Source organism: Varroa jacobsoni, unplaced genomic scaffold (genome assembly GCF_002532875.2).
Source record: "Varroa jacobsoni isolate VJ856 unplaced genomic scaffold, vjacob_1.0 scaffold_1291, whole genome shotgun sequence".
Classification (NCBI taxonomy): Eukaryota; Metazoa; Arthropoda; class Arachnida; order Mesostigmata; family Varroidae; genus Varroa; species Varroa jacobsoni.
The window spans coordinates 65,349-83,871 of record NW_019214193.1 but is presented as its reverse complement, the minus strand read 5'-3'; the positions used below and the strand labels follow the sequence as shown (position 1 = coordinate 83,871).

The window sequence follows — 18,523 nt, the reverse complement described above, 5'->3', positions numbered from 1 at the left end:
ATCTTGGTTCATATAGAATTCGTAAAATTAGTAATATTTTTAAAGAAATTATACTACTAAGAGTGTGTCAGATACTATCATTTGGAGAATTGACGTTTCGACATAATTATTGCGTATATTGAATATAAGGGCGCGTTTTAATAGTTTGTTATTCTAACAGTAAAAGTGGCATCGCTCCCGATTGCCTTTGATATTAAATATGATCATCAGCAGATATATAAATCATAGCGTATATAAATCACAATCCCCTACAGCCCTTCCGAACCTTCAATCCTTCGCCGTTGCGCTGAGGCTTCATCGATTCACCTATTTGACCCTATTAAATGTTATCGTTATACTAAACAAATAATAACTAAAGTAATTAAAGAAATGTATCGTCCTACAAACTAATAAATTGACTGGATCAACACGTACAAAATTACATTACCAGAAAAACAAACGTATTAAGCTATCTCTTTGATGCTCAGGATTTGTGAGCGCAAATAAATTTCAGCTTTTGTAAAAAAATATGGAAATCATATTTTACTATAAGACAATTTTATTAATGCTAGCTAAAGAAACAATATATACACGATATAAACGTCTTGGCAATGTACGTGTACCACTGTATGATCAAACTATGTATATTAAGTTATGTTAATAATAACGGATGCTCAAGAGCTACATATCCACTCCAAATAAGCTCACCAAACTTTTTCAGTCTAACAAGAGGAAAGTGACCATAATCGGATATCTTCAGCCGATTATATTTTCTCTCAACGAATACCCATTTCAATGTTTCTATCTTTTAGCGCTTGGTGTCACATTAGTTGTGGCACGTCAATTCAGTATATTATAGAACGAATGGATGAAGAAGTATCCTTGTTTTCGCAGCCACTCGGTCTGATCAGAGTCTAAATGTTTCTGCTGTAAATATTTTATTGCTCGTAGTGGGTTGTATTCGGCCATACTCATGAAAAAGTGCATTCTCACTATGGGATCCATCTTACAGCTTGTGTCTTCTCGCATAGATTGGAGCTGTCGTCTTGCATCCCTAGCTTAACTTGAGTCCCGCGACAAATTCCGGCAGCCGTTCGAATCCATCGACGGCGCAGGTTCAGTGATGCGGGCTTCTGATTGATAATATACGCGCCCAAAATAAGAACGTTGGCGCAACCGTGATACCGCTCCAGACAGGTAACAGGTAGGCTTTGTTTTATCGAAGCAGCGGGTCGGTAGATTCACGGGCCTTTCATGCTAGCAGAGTTCGTTGCTGGGTATCGTTTGATGGCAAACATCACGCACGTGGCCTACACATCCCCGAACTCCGAGCTCAAGGGCCTCTATCTGAAAAATACCATTAAATCGGTTTACGTGAGGTGTTCTCCATGCCCCTATGGTCTTGATGACAAGCTAAATTCCAACCTTCCATACTTACCGCGGAAATACGGGGTGCGGACCGTTCTAACCACTTATACAAGGTAGCATTTTTCGATGTTTGAGAAGAACGCCGCATCAGCGCCGATATATTGCCAGTGTGAATATCGTGAACAAGCGTGCTTAACGTGTATACCATGAATTAATGCGTCCCCAAACGTGTCAGAGAAAGAATGATCAGCTTTTCTGTCCATCGAAATTATAGCCTACTGAGTACCCGTAGCATGGCTAAACGATCATGGCCAAAAGCAGCAGTTCAGAAAGATCGAGATGCGACACGAGTGGGGAGAGCCGGCGAGATAGCGAGAGAAACGAATAATCGAGGTGATGTTGAATGAGACAGATATCGAACTTTCAGGTAGAATCAAAACGACAGATTATCTAAAGTAGGCAGCATAGAACAAAACAACAAAAATGTGGCAAAACGGACACAGTTTGCCGTTACCGTGAAGCATACCTTCTCGAAGGTAAAAACGAGTGAATAATTTTTGTGAATGAATCAATGATTAAATACAAAACTGTCGCAAGGACTGAACGCACAATACAACATACACAAACGATACACTACCGGCAAGGGTCCTTCGAAAAAAATATAAGGCTATAGAATTGTTTATTTCAGATGACTTAATCTGCTTCACAAGGGAGTATTATCCTTACGAAGGAACCCGCAATATTTCATCAATCTGACGAGGTACTATTTATTATAAAATTGGATCACTGCACCAATGATCCTGATTTTTTCAAACTTACATTTTATAGATCTGCCTACTAATTCTGCATTAGCTATAATTTTGTATCATTGCACTACTTTTTGAGGCACAATCCTTACATTCAGCACCTAACAGCAGTTGAAGAATATACCGAAGATTTGCGGGAGGCGCGTGTCATTACCGATCCCGATCGGCGACCACTAGGCGGCACGACAAAACGTACAGTGGTCAGACGGCGCGCGAACTAGAATTGGCTGCGATCTACGCCCAATACCCCATAGTGCCCCCAGTGCCCCATATCACGCATCATGAATCGTGAAGATTAGGTTGCGGGCAAGCCGTCTCCTTCAACAATACTTGCTCAATCAAACTAGTATATTAGCAGATATAAACCGTCTCCCTCAATAATACTTGATAAATCAAATCAGTATATTAGCAGATATATATTTGTGGAAAATAACAAAGCTGGTTTTTTTTTGAAAAAATTGATTAATACCGTAACGGTTAACACACAAACCGGTGTCCAGCGATTGGGAACCTTCCCAATCTATGAACGATTCTCGCCTGCCAAACGGCTTCATCCACACCTATTACAGACAATTTTTCCAGACGGGCGCATCCACACAGCAAACTGGGACGACGAAAGACGGACAAGCTTACGGTATTCATGGTTCTTTGCAATCACGATGAGTTGGAGAAGACTTTGCCCCCATACTAAACATCAAAATTCTACACCTGGGTTCAAAATTCTACACACCAAAAACAAGCAAAATAATAGACAAGATGGCCTAATAGTTTGAAATTTTCCTACTTACTTTCACAAAATATGCTCTTGCGTCTCTCCATTATTTGTGCACATACATCGTTTGGGCCTCTGGAAACAAATATAAGCTTCCTGATTGCAACATTTGCCCACTTGAGAGGCTACTCGCTGTCGACGCCCATTGGCAGGAGATTATCGAGGATGCCGAACAATCTCAGACGCTTGAAGTAATTCGCAATTTTTTTGTGATTATGTCAATAGCGGGAGAACTCGCCAACCCATTAAACATTTGGAACGTTTTCAAGAATGCAATCGCTCATATAGACCGAGTATGGAAGAACGACAGAAATATGCCCAACGCTGACATAAATCACAAAAGAACGTTAGATATCCGCAAGTAAAATCTAGAGAATTTAGTAAAAATCTAGAAGAAGAGAATTAATTTGCTAATTGCCCAATGCGAACATCAAGAAAACGAGAAGCCGGACATTCTGCAGAAACTACAATACGACAATACTGATTAAAATTACGTAGTTAAGAATTACGAGCCAATTTTCAATCTGCAGCAGAGAAAACTACGAAGACGCTCAACGACCTTCATCGAAACAGGTAAAACCTTCGATACTAATTTATTCCTGCCCAAAATAAACGGAGACAGAAAACTGACCATTGCATTGTAGCATCGTCAGAAGTTGCGACAACTTCAACCCTCTATTCGAAATTCCCCTTCACAAAGTCAAATAGTATCCAATGGGTGATACAGAACAAATTCGAAGAATGCAGATCTACTTCGTAGCATGATGCTTCCTGCTTGGGACGAATATACAATGATTAAATGAGAAGCCTTCAAAGGCGTTGATCGGACAAAGATGAATATTTTGAAGGACTTTATGTTCAGGCGATTTCTGTCAAGCACTGCAAGCAGTAAAAGGTAGTGACGCCGATATCAAAGACGCCTGTATTGAAAAGTCGTACCGAAGAGGCACCTCGGAGTATAGGACACTCGCAGTTCTGTGATACTTTGACGGAAGAAAGCTCCGGAAAATGCCGACAATGGAATTAAACTGGCCAGAAACGTGTGTTAAAATGTATGGTACTACGTGTCGTGATCATCCGTCCGACAATATCATCGCAAAACCCTATGGACACTTTCGCTAAATGCATATTAGGTAGCTGTTTTCTTCACTGAAATATTAACAATACGACAACATTGAACGATTCTCTGGAAATCTCAAGTAATATCGTTCTAAATCCAGGTCTACGGTTCGTCCACGAAATTTCTTAACGGTCTTCAGTTACTTGGACTCATAACATACAGCTGCAGAAGACGTTCATAGACCTTTCTGGCCTCAAAAAAGATTCATTCTTCATCCGCACAGCCATTTTATGGTAACGAAAATTACAAGCGAAGCATCCGAAGATCACATCGACACGCTTTCAAGGATTAGTGATCTTCAAGTGAAAAATTTCTCTAAAGCGATGTCACGTTCCAATGCAGTCACGTTTCGCTATGACAATTCACAAAGAGCGACGGCAAGCAATGGAAAACGCGCTCGAAGGAGTGGTATCTAATTATTGTAATTTGTACGATACTTTCAGCCGTGTACAAAATTCCCATCACGTCAAAGTCTTCTTTAAAAAAACAACAAAACTAAGGGTATTATTAGTAGAGTTCTGCGATCAAACAGTGGGACGATAAGGACTTGTCATTCATAAATTTACATTAATTCATGCGTGCACGGCCTGGAGCTGGACGATGACGTTGGTTGTACATTAACAATAAAAAGCTTCTTGACAAAAAACATCATGAGAGAAACTCAAACCAAAGGTTTCCGAAACCGAAAGACCTAGCAATTTTCGAGCATACGACGCCCAGAGAAGCATTAAAATCAAAATGGCGTTATTGAACATTATCTTCGGTGTAAATATCTTGTTTTACTTCTATACAGGTAATGTGTCACAAGTTTAATGGCAAACTAAACGCTGGAAGCAGCGGAACCGTTTAATATATTTAAACTATTACTCTGTCTCACCCGAGACGATTCCTTGAAATGGTCGGATTAAGCTGATTTTATGGGCCATTAAAGTTTCATCCTGAGAAGATTTACGCAGAAGATGAAACTGATTAGGCAAATACTTATCCTCCTTTTGTTTGCTTTTTCTTCATTTTTCCCATTTGAAAGGACACCGAAGTAGCGCCTATAAGTACTAGAATGACTATCAGCGCCTGATCACGAAATGTATAGGTTCATCTTTGTTTACTTATTCGGCACATATGTTTTCTCCAAGAGGAAAAAATTGTTTCCTCAAGGTTACGTTCATCTGCTGCAATCATTCGATGCGACACCTGTCGGCCGGTAACAAGCATCATGTACACTTCACAAGATACGCAGCCTCCTGACGCACTTGACTGCTGACTACAATTTTACCGCAATGATACGACTATGGTTTTAGAAATACAGCACATCGGTTATCTCATTGAGGTGCGGAACTAACCTCTACCAAGGCACAAATCGATCAAGACTTTTATGACGCTCTCCCAGTTACTACTCAACGGCTCGCCCAATGAAGCAAGACTTAAAACAATTGTCTGTCGGTAAGTGTCGACCCTATGAACAATGTGTGTCGTCACGGTAAAATTCAACTGTTCAAATGTAAGATGGCTTATTCTTGCTGCTTGGAAAATGGAATGATATTTATTTGCCTGCGGAGGTTGGGAAGCTATACAGAGCCGGCGCAGTTTTGCCAAGGCATTTGGTGCGGCTTACAGACAATATAGTAGTACGCTTGAGTGGAGAATGGCATCCTTTTCAAAGGACTTACGATCCTTCCTTAATTATATAACGGGCCCTCTTTTACCAAATAGGCCCACGAATACTAAACAAGGGGGCCACCGCATGTTCGGATCCAATACAAAACCTAAAACTTGACATGTTATTACTGAAGCATATGATTTACAGCCCGTTCTACGCAATTCATACGAGACAATCTGTGCTCGAAAAGGTTTCCCAAATCCTACACGAAGCGTAAATTTTACGCCGACAAGGCTTATTCAACATTTAAACGTTCCTTCTTGAAGTAGGCGGCTTCATCAGCTACAAAGGGAGCCAGTAGCGTACTAATCGTACCATACCACCAAAATATGTAGTCGATATCGTTCAAATTTTTTCTTTTTTGTTGGTAATAGTCAAAGACTTCAGAAGAAAACTTCATAAATACAGATCAACAACACACTGTCTCAATATTAGAAACGATCTATAAAAACACTTACACATGGGTTATATGAGTTATACGAGTCTTGTCGAGTTTGTAAAACGAAATTGAAAGTTCTGTCAGATATCCTAGAGGTGATACTAGGGGCAATGAGCGGTATGATGTTTATCAGAATTGTCCTGCATCTAGGACATCTACATGTATTGTTAGACTCATGAAAACTTGGTTACTTGCAGAATCTATAGTGTTATAGCTTCCAGCGTTAGGGTTCAAATCCAGACATAGACAGACCTCGTTTCGTGATGGAATGCTTAACGGTAAGATCGGATGAAACAGGAAGTCTATAGCGGAACCTATACATCGCAAAACAAGTGACGACATGTCTGTTTAAAACAGTTCGCTCTTTTTATTTGTCTTTTTCTATCGCACTCGAAGAAAAGTTCCCATCGATCTCTACGAACTTTCACTTCGAGTTGCCATGTTTCGTCTTGAAAGCTTATGTTGCTTAGAGCTCAAACCGACGACGCAGGTCTTCGGCGTGGCAGTCTTCGCAGCTGTGGCGAGTTTACTAGGAGATAGATACACGAGGCGACTTCAGATCACTATATGCAGCCTCAGTGTTTTTTTTTGAGGAAAGTTTGAACGCGATTTCTTGCCTCAGGAAAAAGTTTCTCACATAACACTTATTCCATACGTTGCAATTGAAGCTTTTCTTTCACTTCAAGTTAAGGGCGGTTGTACGGGACAAGCCATGAGGCGATGTGATTTTCCGTACGGTTAATACTGCATTTCAGCATTTTTCGGTGACGTGCGCAGTGAAACCTTTGCCGTTCATAAAGTAAGGCAACTTCAACTACAGAAACTGGTTTATATAGGCAAGAGGCAACTTGGCAAAATACAAGGTGTCAGTGGCTGCTGTTCTGCCTGCCCTTCTTCGTCTCCGTGTTTGTCAGATTTACGCTCAGTCTCGAATTTGTGACTGCGCGTGAAGCCGGGCTGAGCTAAAGCTTACTATACTTGGAACTTATTTGACCCGTATATCAAAGTCATCTGCGTACAAAATGACTTCGAGCGAGTTCTTCGGCTTTCTTATTTGATGAGAGAGGCCCTTCAGCAAGATGGACAACACGAGTGGGCTTAGGTTGTCACTCTGAGCGAGGCCAGTTGTCTGTGTGAAGGGCGGGAGTTCGGCCACCTCGTAGTCGATAATTATTCTATTCTCCTGTAGAATTGCGGCGAAATGATTGAGTACAGTCACAGAAAGACTGATCTCAGCCAGCGTGAGCATAGCTTGTCCTCGGACGCTTAGTTGAAGGTTGCTTTGAAACTGACGAATATCGTGTACTGTGCGACGTTTGTCGTCAGGATTCTGTACGCCGCTTGTGTAGAACGCTCTGTGCGGAACCCATATTGCTCTGTTAAGACGGCATGTATGCTTTCTAAGTAGCAGCTCAGTCTCGTAGTCAGCAAGCCAAAGAACGGCTTATAACAAACACTGTTTCGCTATTCCTTACCGTCGTGTTTTCGTTTAAGGATCACTACAGAGTAGCATCTCTCCACTGGGTTGGGGGTGTACCAATACATACACATTTTAAAATAGTGCCGTCCAGCACGATGCTAAAACAGCGGCGCATTTAAGATCTTCGTTGCAGGCCCTACCTGGACCGACGTCTGTCTGCATACTGAAGTCTTACTGAAGGGTACCGCGTTCTATTGAAATTCCCTCCTTTCACACGAAAAAGAACACCACGTATGGTATCGTATCCCTTGATGCAGACAGCTTCAAAAAGTGATTTATAACAAACAAGCAGCTAATCGGGCAAATCACCGAGCTGCCGTGCTGCCTTAGCCACTTGAAGTTTTGCATCATCGATCAAACACGTCTCCAGCCACTCAAAGTATTATTGCCGTTATGATGCATATATTTTTCAATAGATCTTTTTTAAAATTAGGCTGAAAGGTTAATTCAAACTGTGCCGTGACCATAAATCTGAAGGCCACCTGGACCCTCCGCGCTAGGCTGCCAGTATAGTTGAAGCACGGCCTATGAATCCGAAAGGGACGAAAAGGCTGTATTGTAAACTGGAGAATTTCAACCAGATGCTAGGCACATGTTTCGGCGTTTACCAGGTCATGTACATGGATAATTTTGTGGGAGTGTTTGGAAAAACCGTAATGCGGCTAGAGTTCGGCTGATCGAGGCGAGCGTTGAAGTTGCCAGCAATCACCAAAGAAAGGCAGACTGACAAAACGACGCTTTTACTACATCAAGTTTGAGTACTTTTACTACGACAAGTTTGATTACCACAACGTACGTGGATTCCAAATCAAAGCCACTTAGTTGCGGTCGTGTATACTTGTATAATTGTAAAAAACGGAAGTGATTCCGCTAGGGTGGCTCGGTCTTCACTGTAGGGCAGTATACAGTATCTAAACGCCGTAAAATAAAGGGTATATTTTCCCAAATTTCCGTTATTACGAGGATAATGTCTATGCTGTCCAGAGCTTCCGAGTTGCGGAAAGTTGCAGCCCCTCACAGTTCCACTGTATAATTCCTACCGTTTTCACGAGGTTCGGATTTGCTTCAAGCTTCGTGGTTGACCTGACGAGCGGCTGCGATGATTCACAGTGCCGCACGGTACAGGAGCTGGCTCTCCAGTTGTTAATGCTGCCAGACCGCCGGGGCGGAGAAGGTTCATTGAAGTGGATAGAACCCGTTAGCCGTAGTCCAACTATTCGGCCTAATGCTGCCTTTCCCAATGATGGTTTTTCGATTCGGCCTTTTGAAGCTGACCAGGTTGCTGGAATGTTCGGTTCTGCATGTCGGTTGAGTTGGCTAGGTTTACTGTTCGTGCCCCTTCGTATTGTTGTCACCGATAGCCCTTGGGTGACCATTTTTTGGCTCCTACCTCTCTCGGTTGTCAGGATTCTAACGCGTAAAAAATGATTTATTCTCCTGGCAATGTTGTGGGCAATTTTGCCAGCCACCTCGTCTTTATGGGCTGCAGTGTCCACTCTCAAAGACCGAGCGGTGTTAAACGTAGAGCGGATTCGCTGCTTTGCGGTCCTCGATGAAGAGGAAGATGATTTGGATAACAGAAAGTACATGCACTTCGATTCAGGACGCAAGGTGATTAATGTCCCCAAAAAACTTCCCACCTTGCTAATATATCTGTTCTTTTCTAATTCGGTGGATTTACGATAACCAGCTTAGTAATTAGACCCCGCGATAGTTTAATAGGTAACTGATTTGCCTGCTAATCTTTGGGACACGTTGTGGTCTAGATTCGAACCCGGGCAGAGGCACTTAGTTTTGTACTAGAACTCAGTCGTCTGATGGAATGCGACGATACTCGACGTAAAACTTAAAACAGAACATGCAAACCACCATAACTCGCCTATCGGTGCAGCTAACATACTTATCTGCTGCATTCAACCCTGTCCATTTCCAGCGTCACACAAATAGTTACCGACGTTTCCCTGAGAAGAATATCCTTCAGTGTGGAGCTGTGGGGCTGTACAATGCTGTAACTCACCGCTAACGCTGCGGTTCGTAGCGAAAGAGGCGTCCCGCCATCTTTCGCTACGAACCGCATGTCTCTTATCTCTATCGTCACAGAGCCACATGTCTGTTTCGCTTTCGAGTTTGACACTTGCCCTTCCAGCTCCATCACTCTATGAAAAATAAACGTGACGAGACCTGTTCGTTCATTCTCCAGGATGCTAGGTCGATTCTGGGATGAACCTCATCGCTGGTCTTACTGACGACATGTATCGCTCTGTTACACTTTAAACAATACACAAACGTCGTCTTGCGTACACTTGTGTAAACGTTCACGCTGCCACGATTCTTTCAGATGCGATGATTGCGATGGAAAACGCGGCTGTTTTCGAAAATTGGTAGATGTCCAACTAACGTAGGTTTTGCATTGTCTTTGAATTTAATGGAACACGTGCATACCTAGCTTGCGTTTGTCGATTGTTAGTTCTCTTGATGATCTGCCTGGCGGGCGTGATTACCGCCGTCCGGTCGTACAGGGTGTAACCTGAATGGCCCAAGTGCGTGCCTGTGAGTTAACTACGCTAAATTGAGAGGACGCAAATCATAACATTGCCATTTACATTTCTAGCCCGAAGAAGAAATGCTCTCGCAGGATCGATCAGCACATTTTCGAAAGGAGGGGCCGTTCGCTCATAATACCTTGCAAACAGTGGGTGTTTTCTCTATCTTGGGACGCACGAAAAGATGTCAGCTCGATTAGTACGTGGCGCGCTTAGGTAGACTTAGTGAGACTTCCTGCAGATGTACATAAACCGGATAGCACACGCGCACATTACCACGCCGGCCAGCAGTCGTTGATTAATGGACGCTTTTATATAACGTCGACTTTTTCAAAGCCTCGATCACCATTCATGTAAAGTTGTACTCGTCGTTTAAATAGATTACCAAGTATATGCTCAAGGGTAGCCACAGGGCTATATTTAAGATTAGTGAGATATAACCGTACCGTGACGGCCGATAGATTGCGCCCTGTTAACTGTCTCACAAGTAGTGAGTTCTCACTTCAGGAACAGAGCCCTCCTATTCAGCAATTTCACCTGCCTTAGGTGCAGCATTCGTCTATGAAAACGCAGCACCCTAGAGCACTGAGAACTGCGCGAAAGCCACAAAGGTCACTAGTTTCACGGCACTCTGCGAGCGAAACGCATTCGCTAAAAAATGTCGAGGTACGCCGATTCTGCTTACACAACTGGACTAAACGGACGCGCAGTTTCCACGCTACCCGCTTCCCGACATATTATTAGGCCAATGTAATTCTATAAGGCGAGATCTTTTACCGGCGTTCCCTACTCCATCACGTCCGTGGAGCTACATCCATCGACGCATCAGATGCAATCAGCGTGAGTCATTTGGAATATTCAAACAGACTTGTACAGAGAATAAGTTTTCCCTCGAGCTCGAGCACTGGGACGAGACGATGACAGATGCCAGGGGCAATTTACGATCTGTCTGACCTTGGTGATGAACGAATTGGTTAATCCCCTTCACCTGTGGACCATGCATTAGAGTGCAATGGTCAAATATTTCTTACATGATGTACGAGTGTTGAGGCGCAGCGTGAATTACCAACGCTTAGCGTCATTAGGCGCTGCGCAGCCTCACTCCTAGCTAACGAGGTATTACAAAATTTCCCTTCCGCCATAATAGCACCCAAAGGTCAATGTGAATTCCGAGATTATCCAATGTGACCTCGCAAGGAGGCACCAAATTGTACTCATACACGAACGATTTTTAAATAATGTCCAGAGAATAGTCTGCGGTGGTGTCTGCATTTACCTAGAGACAAGTTTAAACTAAATTATCTTAATAAAAAAAAATATGCACGTGCTTGGAGGCACGGCCAATACGTTTCTCACTATTGTAGTTTTCGCAAAAGTGCGCGCTGGTGGAGAAGTGGCGTTCACGATTTTTAGACAGCGCTGCGATCCGATGCCTAGCAGCCGCATACTCTCGCTTCAAGATCACTATCTAGCTTATTAGAAATACTACGCAGTATTGATAAGAACTCGAAAACGACCGACCTTCTTTGCTAACGGCACTTATTGAATGAAACAAATGGTCCTTAAATATAATTGAAAACTAAAGTATAATTGATACTTCCATGAAATACGCTGCATCAACGAGCTATTCGACGGAACTTCCGCAGTGTGCTGCGGCGAACTCTATCGGCTGTTGACTATAATCAGGTGCCGAACCAATACCGGCATAAAAAATACGCGCATCAAGCCAATGCGTCTGTGAAGGCACCTTATGGGCGCAAGCCGGTAACAAAAGTCATCAATCACTTAACAGACTATTATTACCTCTACTATGCCACATCGCTGCCATAGACACGATATGTATATCGTACCACGTTGGGGACTGATTCGTTCCGCACCTGGACCGACCTTCTCGGTTTGCTGGGCAACGAATAATAGACTGCAAATGCTACGAAGAGAGCCAACAGTATCAAAATCATTAAATTGATTTATAGCGGGTTATTCCGTACATTATTGAACTTCTAAAAATTTTTAGGATTACTGCTGAGAAAGCTATCTTCAAAGGTGTCGAAATCGAACAATATCGGAATGGTAGTTACATATGACCATGGTAACCCGTTGCCAGTATGGTATACTTCCCGATCCATGAGCGGTACCTAACCATGCAACGACAAAGGATATACCTGCTAGGAAATAGCAAATGATCTTCTAGAAAAAGTACTTCTCCAATTCTCATTGGAAACAAGCAAAAATGAACTAAGCTAAAGGAACTTACGACTCTTTTCAATCGCGACGAATCCTCTCTCCATGTACACCAATTCCACATTTAGGTCAATAACTAGCAATTTAGAAGTAAGCGGGCCTAAGAACTCGAAATTTAACGTATAAAAGTGTTCTTCTAACAACGTTCAAAAAATTCTACCTAACAGACCACTTTAACAATGGCCATTGGCAAAAGAAACGAATTCGAATGCCTTAGACGACCCCCATAACAGAAGAAGCCGCTAATTCATGAAGCTTCTCCTCCAGGCTGTCACTGTAAAGATCTATATTAATATTCTTGGGTGTTTTTAGATCAATTAAAGGACTTCGACAAAACAGTTGAGTCTGCCAACTTCCCTATATTGCTACCAGGAAAACGAAAGCTGACATTCGACAGGAACTCCAATACGACATTACCATACAGGACAAAACTGTAAACATTCAAAAACCATTGCACGAACCGAATTCACCAGAAGACAAATTTATTTCGACCTCGGCAATTGTCTAAAATGGTGGAACGGTTTAATAATCTTCGTCGTTGCTCCAGGGGAAATTTCGTAATAACTTCAATGCCGATCAAAGTCAGCAAAGATTGAGAAGTGGCCATTGTAGAAGCGCCATCGGGAACGCCCAGAGACTGAACTGATTATTCCCAATTCAAAATGCTCATTCAGGTCTAGGAAGGCACAGTGCGCAACACAGAGAAAAATCCAAAAATTGTAGATCTATTATATACGGTGGCACTTGCTGTTCGAGACGAATACCCTATGGTTATAGGAAAAACTTTCGGAGCCGTCGATCGACCGCTTCACGAGGTACGCGATAGAGATAAACATTTTGAAGAAATTTTGGCTGTGTATGCCGGTGACTTCCGTCAACTACTACGAGTAGTCAGATAGATAACGATATCGATATTTAATACATCTCAATGTCGTGTCCAACTTCAGATTCTTCACTGCACGACTGAAGCCAAACACACTACAACAATATGATCTTTCTTAGAATTATATTGTGGTTAGTAGTATTTAAAACCTCTTTGTGAGTCTTATAGGTGTCCCACCGACCGACAGACAGGCAGACAGAGCTTAGCACGCAGTGCTCACCTTTTTTAATACAAAGCTGGTAAAGATATGCCATTGGTCATAATCATTCTATGAGTTGAAACTACTAAGAATAAGAAGAGAGCTTGAAATAATTGGAGAATGTAGATTGAATTTTTATGATAAATATAAATAATTTTTCCGCTACGCTAACAAATGTCAAGAAAAGCCTATCAGGTCTTTAAAAAATACCAACAAAATTACAATCAATTACCTGGAAAATGTTTCTTAACAAACATTTTCTAATCCATTCATGTACGTGATATAGAATTGCTACCCGCTTCTTTCTCGTGTTCTGGTTCATCTGGTCTTAGCTTAGAAGAATATATAAAAAAAAAAATTAAATTTTAGACTTTATGTCAACTATGTATAATGATAACACAGCGTGTTTTATGTCGATTTTTATGTTTTTTACGATCGTACAATAGTGGTATAAAAACGATTTCAACGAGAAATTACCTAAAATATAAGGACGTAAAGTCGGATGTTGTGCTCTGACAGTAAATAACTCGGCAGCTATATCTTTTATCGTTCGCAGGCTTGCTAGTACGATGCGTAAATCAAACTACTGCAGATCTGTCTCCGAGACTGACTGATAGAACTCCTTCTCCAGATTATGTAACTGTTTCAAATATAAAACGGATCACTCTATACTGAGTCTAATATTAGTTATAATTAACGCGATGCATGCCCATCTAACTATCCGAGGCTCTTTTTTCGGACTAATATTATTGTTCAGTAGCAATTTTTGTCCTTAACAGTTTGCTAACACGCATTTTATGCCGATGATTACAAACTGAAGAGCGAATTACTACAACTTCACAAATAATCCACGATAACATATGTTAATTGAGCTCTAACATCAACGTTACAAAAGGAGTTCAGTTTCCTGCTCTCGTTTGCCTTAGTATTCGATGTAAATACCGATTACCAATTATTACTATAATTTCTCCTATTGACTCCTCATTAAAAACGCTAAGCTTCACCGAAGTATATTGCTGTGAAATCTGGTGGCTTAACTTAAAGCAACAGAGTTTTTAAACGTGTATAGTTCACTGATTCATAATACGAAACATGTTTTTTCTTCTCATTTCACGTGTAATCCGCACCAAATGATGTTAGGCACAGGCACTGACGATAACATCTGTTAGGAAAGCAGAGACCAAAAGAATATTTTATGTTTCCTTGGAGGACATGCAGAGCCTTGAAGCATTTCTTATACGAAGCACAAATAATCTGTATTTGTGCACAATCATAGTCTCTCTTTGAGAAAAAGATATTGCCTAACGTGAACGACTTCAAGCTTCAATATCTGGCTGGTTTTTGATTTGACTAAGATCAGGCCACGTAAAATGAAATTTAACCTACTTCAGAGCCTAGTTATTTGATCAGGTGCTATCCTTGGCGAGGACATCCTATCTACGCACGCCGACATGGGCCGCTTACCTACTGCTCCATTACCACTACTATTAACTGGAAATATCCGTAAAATCTCTGAATATCTTAGCCGAGGATCGTAGATATACTGCGCGATAAATATACTAAATCATAGCATGATAAAGTTACGTTGTAGAGGTACATAGCAAATTGATTTGAACTATTTATAGATACGATTCAGTCACTACGATCATTGGCTGGGTTTCACAAACAGGTTTATTTTTTTTTATTATCGTCGAAGTGTGCAAAGAAAAAGGGCACCGCAAAGCACCAACAACGATTAAAGTGCTAAACTCAATACTGCAGAAGCGGCAGTTACGTTTTGCGTAGTTGATAATTTGGCGACATAGCATATAAAAAAATAAACCAGCTGAATCGCAGATCTTCTGCACATACACATTTACCACTTGCTAGATACTTACGAGACGACCGGCTCATATCTATTACTAACTAAAACGAATTGCCGCTGATCTGGCGAAATACTTTCTAAATCTTGACCTCTCCTTCTCTCCCTCCCCGTAAGGTAGAGAGCTCTGCCTCTCTTGTATCTGTATTGAATATGTATGTTTTGGTATCATTTTCTATTCGGTATACGTATTTATATAAAGTGACTAACCGAAAAAACGACACGAAGTAACATGGGTTATAAAAGTTTTAAAGCTCAGGGGAATATAACGTCGCTCAGATGATAACCATGATATTGTTTGCTGATAGAAGTAACCGGGCGTACAAATCAAGCTCAATAGTTGGGTAAAAAATATAGATAGAGAATAACTGATTTAAAAAAGCTCATTAGTGCCTACGTAATTACGCTATGGGTGTCGTCACCCAGTGTTTCGTCACCATAAAATCATTTCAAGACCGGAAAGTCAGTTTTCAGGCTGGCGTGGCAACTTCTAGTTGGTTTTTTGTATATAGTTGACATTTCCATTAGTTTCTATATATATATATATATATATCAGATTTATTCGGAAATCTTTAGATGTAAAATGCTAAATTCGTAAAGCTTGTACCACAGAGAAATTTTAGTTATCTTTTTAACTATATTTGTAAGTGAATTTACTCAAATATAATGATTTTTCTAAAATGTCTATTATATTAAAATCAGGATAAATAAAATCTTTGCAAATCATAAACCAGATTTTTGCTAAAACCTGTGTGGGCTCAACCTAAAGAATGAATTATTACTTAGTATTTTACAATTTAAGATTATGTAACCGACCCTTTTGGACAACTCTACATTAAAAATTAAGCAAGGTAGCAACCAACGACCGAAAAAGCGTAGATAAGCGTGGCTCGTTTAAATATATTTCTGATTGATTGCCACGTAATTTTGCCACAGGTGGACATGGACGCATTGCTGAAGAAAAACTAGATATAAAATTAGTTCTGATTTAGTTTTATGATTATAATAGCGTCTAAAGAACTGCGGATTTATAACAATGATACCGGTAATTTGGTATCACCGATGATGTAAGTGGCCTGTTAGATGGGTAAATTAGCGTTAACCAGGTCTCCTAGAAAATGGGTCATATCCAAACGCAGTATTTTTATCAAATGTGTTTCGACTCTGTCATAATGAAGATGGCATCTCTTTCATGAGGAACAGTGTTTAGGGATAGTTATTTATTAACTCCAATTGAAACTATTCAGCTCAATTTATCTTCATATGCTCAACCATACAGGAACCTCTAGGTTTTTGTTAGCAAGTAAATAGCTGTTTCTCCTTTCTATATATTATTGCGCAACTTGTTTAAATACCACACAACGTATGAATACAGGGAAAGTTAATTGATCAACTACAATTTTCTAAGCGAATGTTCTGAATATTGTGTGAAAGTTATGCTGATTATAAATTAAGCCACTTCAGCAATGATTTGTTCGTAAAGCGGTACTAATACGAGCCATAATCAAAAGGTGCTTTCTGAAGGGTACCAGTTCATAAACTTAGAACTTTTTTTTTCAAGTAAATTTCTACTATACGTACATATCGCAATAGTGGTTCCCATACAGTTCCGTGAAAAATAATTTAGCTGCAGTCATAGGTGCCTCGCACTACCTGCTCGTTGTCGGGACATAAGTCTAACACCACCAGCAAGAAATTAAACAGACTACTTTGTTGTGTTGTTCTCAACTGAGAGTGCGACACTCTTATAGAACGAGCTGTATCTGAACTAACTAAGGCGCCAAAATTAAAAGGTCGCACCTATAAATAAGATCACAGGGGGTGCATCGCTCATTTTAACAAGACACGTGACTGCTTGTTGTGCAAAAGTAGGTCACAGAAGCATTCAGGCTCATGTCAATGCAAACGAAAATTAAAATGATAAGAACTAAAAAATTGTGTACGATTATACAGTCATGTGTAGGATTTATCAAACTAATGAGTTTTAGAGTGATCCATTATATTACAGTGCTTCTTATCGACATCCGTAGACTAAGCTGACAATATGCCGCCACTGCAGGCGCAATAATAGAATAGCCGCGAAGCACTTTGTCTGACCTAGTCCTAAAACGCGCACCAGGGTGATGATATAATTTCCGCACTGTTATTGCCTAGTTACCCTCATTACATTGTAAAACAAACATGTGTTTTATGAGAAAAACGTAAATATAGATCACCTTGTAATAAATACAACATGGTTGACTTTGTTTGCATTCTACAGCGGTACATATATATATATATATATATATATATCGTTATTTTATTATTTTGCTAATTAGGGTATATGTGTGTGGAATGATATTTTCTAGTGAGATTTTGACGATGCTAGCGACATAAACGGAGATGATGGCTACCAGAAAAAAGAGGCGGACAAAATTGATTAAAATTCATCTATGCTACTTTTTTTGATCGTATCCTTTGATCTTATACGCCTGCGTCTTCTTAATTTCCATTTTCTTTGCTTAACATTTCGTCAGTGGAAGATTTTCCGTCGGACAATCGTCCTTTGCTCTTTCTATTTTCGCATAATTGATGAAGTCGATGCGAGTGCCATCGAAACGAATTCAGGCCAAACCTATGGTCGCGGTTAGGTTTTCGCGGCAAGGCGAAAGTTGGGCGTTCGAAATATTCTGGAGACGTCGATTAGAGCGAGTTGTAACGAAAACAGACGCTAGGGCTAAACGCGAACGTGCGAAATATATGCTGGTTGTTTCGATGGATAACCTCGGACGGTACGCAGGGAAAAGCGAAATTTTTACAGCGCCTATAGGTCAGCCAAGTTCGCGTATGTCCATATACAAGATGCATTCGAACAAGATATATCAATTAAATTTCATAAGAGAGAATTGGCTTTTTGTATACCTCGCAAAATATAAATAGTACTCTCTGCTGTCTCAGTCTTGCTGGGCAGTCTCTACAGTCCTTTCTTTTTTTGACTGTTATATGTGTTTTTTTTTAGCAATATTATAAGTATCTACAAGGCAACCTCGGTAACTAAGGTTAAAGAAAACATTCTCTCGAATATGGCTTCCTACACTGCTGAAATATAAATGTACAACATACTTCTAGAGTACCTGCTCCTGACGAGTCTAGTGGTATATACGGGTTGATCATTCACCAGTTCTGCTTGCTTATT

At 40.7% G+C, this 18,523-nt stretch overlaps 1 long non-coding RNA gene across 1 annotated transcript; it reads right to left on the bottom strand.

Moving 5' to 3' along the window:
* Window positions 1-518: 518 nt before the first annotated feature.
* Window positions 519-17,099, bottom strand: LOC111268475 (uncharacterized). The gene is made up of 2 exons (XR_002685254.1): window positions 16,930-17,099; window positions 519-1,326 (listed from the first exon to the last, which is right to left on the bottom strand). It is a non-coding gene; the product is annotated as an uncharacterized LOC111268475 (long non-coding RNA).
* Window positions 17,100-18,523: the final 1,424 nt, after the last annotated feature.